Source organism: Musa acuminata, chromosome BXJ3-9 (genome assembly GCF_036884655.1).
Source record: "Musa acuminata AAA Group cultivar baxijiao chromosome BXJ3-9, Cavendish_Baxijiao_AAA, whole genome shotgun sequence".
NCBI lineage: Eukaryota > Viridiplantae > Streptophyta > Magnoliopsida > Zingiberales > Musaceae > Musa > Musa acuminata.
The window spans coordinates 48,928,047-48,934,750 of NC_088357.1; positions in this window are offsets into that span (position 1 = coordinate 48,928,047).

Here is a 6,704-nt window from a genome sequence, read left to right on the forward strand (position 1 = left end):
GTTATGAGTTGTGTGTTTGTGTTTATGTGTAGTATATATTATGTGTGTGTTGTGTATGTTATGTGTGTATTGTTATTTGTGTGTTATGTGTGTGTAGTGTATGTTGTTTGTGTGTGTTATGAGTTTTATGTGTAATGTGTTGTATGTGTATTGTGTATATTATACGTGTGTATGTGTGTCTAGTGTGTGTTGTGTATGTATAGTGTGTGTTGAGTTGTGTGTGTTATATGTGCAGGTTGTGTATTGTGTGTATGTGTATTGTGTCTTAGTGTGTGTTGTTATGTTTGTGCGTTTAGTGTGTGTGTGTAATGTGTGTTGTGTATGTTGTGTGTGTGTAGTGTGTGTTGTGTATGTTGTGTGTGTAGAGTGTGTTGTTATGAGTTATGTGTTGTAGTGTGTATTGTGTATGTTGTGTGTAGTTGTATGTAGTGTGTGATGTAGTGTGTGTTGTGTATTGTGTGTGTGGGTAGTGTGTATTGTGTATGTTGTGTGTAGTTGTATGTAGTGTGTGTTGTGTATGTGTGTGTGTGTTATGAGTTGTGTGTTTGTTTTTATGTGTAGTATGTATTATGTGTGTGTTGTATATGTTATGTGTGTACTGTTTATATGTGTGTATGTTGTTTGTGTGTTATGTGTGTGTAGTGTATGTTGTTTGTGTGTGTTATGAGTTGTATGTGTAATGTGTTGTATGTGTATTGTGTATATTATACGTGTGTATGTGTGTGTTGTGTATGTATAGTGTGTGTTGAGTTGTGTGTGTAGTTTGTTATTGAGTTGTGTGTGTTATATGTGCATGTATGTGTATTGTGTGTGTGTTATGTTGTGTGTGTCTGTGTATTGTTACTTAGTGTGTGTTGTTATGTTTGTGCGTTTAGTGTGTGTGTGTGTGTAATGTGTGTTGTGTGTGTGTAGTGTGTGTTGTGTGTGTAGAGTGTGTTGTTATGAGTTGTGTGTTGTGTGTATGTTAGTGTGTGTTGTGTATGTTGTGTGTGTTTGTGTGTTGTGTATAGTGTGTGTTATTTATGAGTTGTGTATGTGTGTGTTGTGTATATATATTATGTGTGTATAGTGCGATGTTATGAGTTGTGTGTGGTATGTGTATCCAAATATTATTAATTTAAAAATTTATATTATAATAAATTAATATTATTATAAAAAAATTATAATAAAATAAAAATAAATATAAAATTTTACTTATCCTAAAAATAAAATTAAAAAATGTTTCATAAAAATAAAATATGATTTTATCCTTAAAAATAAATTTTATCCTTAAAAAATAAAAAAAAATTTTGTTTTTCCGAAAATAAAATTATATCCGAAAAATAAAAATTTTATCCTAAAAATAAAATATAATTTTATCCTTAAAAAATAAAATTTATCGTTAAAATAATTTTTTTTATTCGAAAAATAAAATTATTTTTTTTAAAAAAAATTATATTATTGTAAATTGAAAAAATTATGCAATAAATTAAATATCTAATTTTATTTATCTTAGCATTATTAATTCTATTGATTAAAAATAGATATAATAGATAATGAGAAAAATTTAAAATTTAAATTGATAAAAACGGAGGACGTCAATGAAGACAAATGATATAAATAATGGCAAATAATGATACCATTTAAAATAACGACCGTTATGAATGAGATAAGTAATGACTAAAAGTGAGTACCGTTTTATCTACTTAGATATAATTATCAAATGATCTTTTGAAAGAAATTAATAGACGAGAGACACAAATTAAAATCGTAACTTTACGATCCAACTCGTGATAGGAGAGGGAGGAATCAAATCATTAACAGGACCGAATATCAGAGTATTTGAGAAGTCATGATTTGCTAAAACATGCATCGATGACCAAACTAAGTTAGCCATTCTTCTTTAGTATATTAAGGATTATTTTAAAAAAAATTAAACTTCTATTAAGAGATAACACGATAATCAACATATCGATTTTCTTTTAAAAAATATGAGATACTAAAAACATAATAATAACTCTAAAATTTGTCAGATAGGATTGAAAAAGATCCAAAGAGCTATCTCCTCCTAGACACAATATCCTTTACATGAATCCATATAATATTTCTATGAATCATCACTACATGAGAAAAAGAGGATTCACTTGTAAGATGTAATGGCAATGAATGATATATATACATAGAGTGGAAGAGAGAGAGAGAAACAGAGAGAGATAAAACACAACGTGTTGGATACCTCGTTTGTTTACAACACATTGAGTTATCAACTTATTTAAGAGAGAGAGTAAATAAATAAAAATAAAATGATGAAAAGTTGTCTGTTAAAATCATGCACACTCAAAATTGTTCTCCCAAACCTCTTGATTTTTGTTCCGTACAAAGAGAATGTACCATCTGCTCAGTGCTTTTTCTGGGAAATTGGATGAAACAACGGCTAGTTGTTTCATTGGATACATTGCATCCTTTGGAATGTGCATCAAAAAGTTGAAGATTAAGTAAAGATTCCTTCACTTGAATCCATAATAAAAAAAAGTTATATGAATTGAAAGATATGTATGAGCTGTTGAAAAACTGCACGAGATGCCAAGTATTGCCTATTGATACAATAATATCTTTACATGTTTGGGCACTGACGGAGTCTGCAGGAATGAGTACTCCCTGAAATGAATTTGTGGCCCAAATTCATCTTTAGAAAGGCCATAAACCATGGTATGAATCTGCAAAGGTGAATCAACTTTAATCAGATGATAAAAAATGTGATTACCCATCTTTTTTTCTTATTGTGTCACTCAACACAGACAAAAATGTGATTACCCAACTTTGATTGATTGTGTTAGTCAACTGCTCAGTGATTAACCCTTTTTTTTTTTTTCACAAGTTTCAATGCAGCATTGCACTATTAAGATTTCTGATCATTTTTAATGGGAAATGTCATTTGTCTTGAAATAAGAGGTAAAATGTTCAAACATTAATGAAATAAAAAATTGTAGACTAAGGTCGAGATACAGATTCAAGTAATTATTTATGGGTAAGATGAGGTTTTTAGATTTACTAGTGCAATAGAATCTCCTAGTCGTTGAGTGGTCCTTAGTTTCAATACCTCTAGCCAAGCACAAGTACCATTTGTAGATTATAATAGTCCGACTTCCAAATTACTCGTTACTTGTAATTTCATCAGTAAATCCATGTACAGTTTGTGATTTAGCTATGGTGCACTAGAAGGTCCTTATTCTTAATGTTTGGCCAAGCACAAATACTGTTTGTAGACTTTCAAATTACTTCTTTACATTTAATTAGTAAATCCATGGAGAGTGGATTTTCGGATTTAGCTATGGGCAGATTCTTGTTAAAGCTTTATTATCCAAGTTATCCTTCTGAGATGTTTCATACTTTTTTCCGAGCTACTAACCACTACTTGTGTCAAGTTCAGTTCCCACTCGAATAAACTTCCTCATGACTGCTACAGTTTAGGTCCTTGTTGAATTTTTTGTTTCAGTAGGCTTCATTACGACCTTTTGGTGATGGATTCATTACCACAATATTTTAGTTGCAATCTTTGTAATGGATTAATTACGGTAGTTGGCTATGACGTTTTTCGAGCGAAAGGAACTTGCAAATTATAATTTTCAGAATAAAATTTTAAGACGTTTTGTGTTGTGTATGTTACGTGTATGTGTGTGTTTTGTATGAGTTGTATGTTTATGTTTGTTTGCAGTGGGTGTTGTAACAGAGTAAGCTCGGAAGTAAAAACACTAAAACCCAGAGAGAAGTTGTAACAGAGTAAAATCAGACAACCTTTGGTACACCAAGTGCAAAGGAGCGTACCATCAATGGTTATTGTCCAGAAGAACCCTTGTTTCTTTAAACTCTTGATGGTAAAAGCATTAGTGCCCCCAGCCTGCTGATAAAACCCTTACGAAGCCAAATTTGGTAGAATTATTGATCCTGCTTCCGAAAGGTTTATGTCGATCACTATTTACCTAATCCATATGTGTTATCCTGCATATCTACCATGAGGCTTGTTACTTGCAGCAGCCAAATGAACGACAAAGTCTACCGTCTCTTTTGTTGGACCTCTACTAATGTCTCCACTCATAGGCCGACCATCCAACTATTGTAATGCAAGTATATATTTACAATGTCATTTTGTTGGACAAAATAACAGATATATAAGAAAGGCATTATACACATGTACACGAGTACAGAGATAATTTCGAAATAGCAAAACACAAAACAAAACACTTTGGAAGCAAAAGATATATACAAATATGGACCACCATCTGGTATATCCTAGTACAATTTGATAGGACCATTGTGCCAAGGTGTAAATATAATATATAAACAAGAACAAATGATTCACATGGATATGGAATATGACAAATTGTATGACTTGTATGTATACATTCTAGACCTCCATATGGCCATTCATAAAAATCTAACAAAGTCTTACTAATGTATAAAAACAAAGATATTCATTTTATTCTGCATTTTTATCAGACTGCATGTAGTTCAATATTTTCTCATAACACATTAATCAAATTCATTTCTGTTCCTAGTTAAATTTTTTTGTTGCTAATGATACTTAGTCTTCTTTCTCTATTTGGCTAATTTCTTGATACTTCACCTTGGTATAATAGGATATAGGTAGGAGCATTTGCTTTATCATATTTAAGCTGTCTAACTAAACCAGGCTAAGATTTAGAGGTGAAAATATAATGTAACATGGATATCATCAGGTCAATTTCAAAACATGCTTGAAAAACTTTAATCTTGTGATCCAGTAAAACTTGTGAATGACACCCTGGACAAGGATCCAAAAACAGCAAATACCAAATATTTAATGTTAATTTACAAAATCACTATTGTATACTGAACTGCCATAGATTGTAGCATTTAATATAAGGCTGCATTATTGCATATATTATGTGTGTGTATGTGTGTGCGTATTGTGTTATGAGTTGTGTATATTGTTTGTGTGTATCGTTTGTGTGTATGTTATGAGTTATATGTGTATGTGTGTGTGTCGTATATGTTATGTGTGTGTGTAGTGTGTTATTATGAGTTGTGTGTGTTATGTATGTTGTATGTGTTGTGTGTGTAATGTGTGTAGTTATGAGTTGTGCGTGTATTGTATATATTATGTGTTTGTGTTGTGTATGTTATGTGTGTTTGTATAGTGTATATTATTTATGTGTGTGTATGTGTGTGTTTTGTGTATGTTGAGTTGTGTGCGTGTATGTTTGTATGAATGTTATGAGTTGTGTGTATATGTGTGTGTGTGTGTTATGTATGTGTGTGTGTGTTTTGAGTTGTGTGTATATGTGTTGTGTATGTTATGTGTATGTGTTATTATGAGTTGTGTGTATATGTGTTTGTGTGTTATGTGTAGTGTGTGTTGTGTATGTTATGTGTGTGTCTTTGAGTATTCTTTTGTTGTTTAGGTATGTTTTGTGTGTGTTGGTTGTATGTTTGTTATGAGTTGTGTGTGTGTGTGTGTATTGTATATGTTATATATGTGTATATTGTTATGAGTTGTGTATATATGTGTGTGTTGTGTATGTTGTGTGTGTGTTGTATGTAGTGTGTATTGTAATGAGTTTCGAGTGTATGTGTGTGTTATGTATATATTATGTGTGTTTGTGTATTGTGTGTGTATGTTGTGTTTGTTTTGTGTGTGTTGTTTGCGTGTGTGTTATGAGTTATGTGTATTATGTTATGAGTTGTTTGTGTATAGTGTGTTTTTTTGTGTTGTGTGTGTGTAGTGTGTTATGAGTTGTATATGTATGTATGTGTATATATGTGCAAGTGTATTGTGTATGTTATGTGTATGTGTTGCAGATATTATGTGTGTGTAGTATGTGTTGTTTGTGTATGTATTGTATGTTTGTGTTATGCATGTTGTGTGTGTATAGTGTTTGTTATTATGAGTTATTTGTATATGTGTGTGTTATGAGTAATGTGTATATGTTGTGTGTGTAGTGTGTTATTTGTTATGAGTTGTTATGTATATGTTATGTGTGTTGTGTGTGTTATGATTTGTGTGTTTGTGTTTATATGTTGTGTGTTATGCGTGTATTGTGTGTTTATGTTATGTGTGTGTTGTGTGTGTTATTTGTGTATATGTTGTTTGTGTGTTATGTATGTGTAGTGTGTGTATTGTGTATATTATGTATTGTATATGCATGTGTGTGTCTAGTGTGTGTTGTGTATGTTCTGTCTGTGTAGTGTGTGTTGTTACGAGTTAAGTGTGTGTGTAGTGTGTGTAGTGTGATGTTATGAGTTGTGTGTGTGTTATGTTATGTGTGTATATATGTATTGTGTCTTAGTGTGTGTTGTTATGTTTATGCGTTTAGTATGTGTTTGTTATTAGTTGTGTGTGTATAGTGTGTGTTGTGTATGTAGTGTGTATTGTAAAGAGTTTCAAGTGTATGTATGTGTTATGTATATTAGTTGTGTATTGTGTGTATGTTGTGTGTGTTTGTGAGTTGTGTATGTGTGTGTTGTTATGAGTTGTGTGTGTATTGTGTGTAATGTGTGTTGTTAAGAGTAGTTATATATATGTGAGCGTGTTGTGTATATTATGTGTGTTGTGTGTGTATTGTGTTGTATATGTTATGTGTGTTGTGTGTGTTTGTGAGTTGTGTGTGTATTGTGTTGTATATGTTATGTGTGTGTGTGTTATTAGTTGTGCGTTTATGTTTGTGTGTAGTGTGTGTTATATGTGT